Source organism: Octopus bimaculoides, chromosome 1, assembly GCF_001194135.2.
Source record: "Octopus bimaculoides isolate UCB-OBI-ISO-001 chromosome 1, ASM119413v2, whole genome shotgun sequence".
Lineage (NCBI taxonomy): Eukaryota > Metazoa > Mollusca > Cephalopoda > Octopoda > Octopodidae > Octopus > Octopus bimaculoides.
Window position 1 is genome coordinate 193,880,753 of NC_068981.1, and position 2,500 is coordinate 193,883,252.

Here is a 2,500-nt window from a genome sequence, read left to right on the forward strand (position 1 = left end):
CCTCTGTGCGTGTGCATGTGTGTGTGTGTGTGTGTGTGTATTTTTAATGGATAATCTAAACCTAATTAATTGTTCTAAAAGTGAACATTTTTCCTCCAGAATATAAGAAATCTTTTATTTCAAGTTAAAATGAAAATCTAAACTTTGTAATGTCTCACCTGAGATGATGAAATTCCACTCTCATCCATATTGTTTCAGCTTTGACAAGTGAGGAAGTAACAGTCTTTTAGCAAACCACTTCCTCGACAGACGTACGTTAACCTTTCAAGCAACACTACACACTGTATGTGGTACCTTAGATCTATACAGTTCCGCTAGAGATGCTGGTGGAGTTAAATTGCTGACATTATGAAGACATGCCTCAATGAGAGAGGAGATAATTTGATCGACTAAAGTGTCAAAATAACATTGATAACTGATTATACGATCATTATTTGATCAATAATTATTACAATTCACACAGAGACTATTGTGATAGTAGATAGCATTAGCTTGTTACAATTATGAGTACATTAGTTCATTTCAAGTTCTTTACAGATTTTAGGGTCTTCAGTTCCTTCTTAGAGTCATTATTATCATCATTATCATCATCATCATCATCACCATTATTATTGTTATCATCATCATCATCATCATCATCATCATCATCATGTTTTTCATGCTGGGATAGGCTGAACAGTTTGACAGGATCCAGCAAGGTGAAGGATAATGTGATCCCTTAACTCAGTGGTTCCCAACCCTTTCATTTAAATGAGTTTTCTCACAGACCCCTTTTAATATGCTTGTCCTTATATATAATATATATTTGAAATTTTGAATTTAGTTCATGGACCCCCAGCACTACCTTTGCGAACCACCAGGCATCTGTGGACCCCAGGTTGGGAACCACTACCCTAACATCTCGGTTTCAGAATGTTTTCTATGGCTGGATGCCCTACCTTACCATCAACCCACCTTCACAAAAGAGGAGAGGAAAGGGTGAATTTGGGCAAGAAATAGGTTTTTAAATTTGGCACAAGGCCAACAATTTCAGGGATGACAGTTAGTCAAATGCATCAGCCTCGGTGTCCAGTTAGTACTTATCAATCCACCAGCTAGTACTTCTACCAACTAGTACTTCCACTAGCTAGTACTTCCACTGGCTAGTATTTCCACCAACTAGTACTTCCGCCAACTAGTGCTTATCATCAACCCCAGTGTTCAGCTAGTATTTATCAACCCCAAAAGGATGGACGACAAACTAGGCCTCAGTGGAACTTGAACCCAGAAGGTAAAAGTAGAAGAAATGCCACTAAGCATTTTATCTGGCCTGCTAACAGTTCTGCCAACTCTGCCACTGTAAATATTGGTTTCTAATTTTGGCACAAGGCCAGGGATTCCAGTAAAGGGTTAAGCTGATGACATCAACTCCAGTACTCAATAGGTATTTATTTTATTGACTCCGAAAGGACAAAAGTCAAAATCAACTCCAGTGGAATTTGAACCCAGAAATGCTGCTAAGCATTTTGCCCAGCTTCCTAATAGTTCTTCCAGAGAGTAAATACTGGGTGACAAAACCCTTTGGATAGAAAACATTGAAGACTCCTTTTGGGGCATGAACACACATCTTCTATAAACAAGGTAGATGTTCTACCATTGGACCAAAGCAAGCTTTCGGATTTCTCTTTCTCTATTTTAGAAGCTTTGATCATAATAGCAAGAACTGTTATTTACATCATAAAAATTTCAAAACCTGGAGAGACATGAATTAATATGCTTTTGAAACAGTGGATCTTGAAGCATATAAAGCTATAAATAATAGAGTATTCATATTGGGTTTGAAAAAAAACCCCTTTTGGATAGCAAAGCTGGAAGCGGTCCATTTAAAATGAATTACTTCATGTATCTCAATGTTTCAAAATTCTAAAACTGTCAGTAAATATTCCAGAATCTTCCTGCAAAGCACTTAATGTTTATTTGTTTATTTGTTTTATATTGTGCATTTTATGAATGACAGCACTGTTTACAAAAGTTTGTCAAAGACTTGTTTCATTTCTGATGTTGGAAGCAACCAATGGCATGTCTGAGTAACCCAGAAGAAACCAACTAACTAAACACACCCACACATACACACCCACGCATATATACATATATTACATAAAATATACAAAGCAGGCATACACAAAGTACGATCATTGCTAGAAATAGCAGCCAGTAAGCTATCAGCACTATGTAGAACTTCACTGAATATTACTGAATAATAATATTATTTTTAATAATATTATTATTCATTACATATATTATATATATATATGTATATATATATATATATATATACATATATATATATATACAAATATACATACAACAGCAATTGCAGCGTGGAAGGTGTTTATAAGCCATTTAAAAACACACAAAAACCGTTAGATTCACTTCAACATTTAAATTTGATTTGCCAAAATATTTTCATTGCTTTGAGATGCAGCATGGAATTTTGTCAGTGAAGAGAACGCGGTCTCAA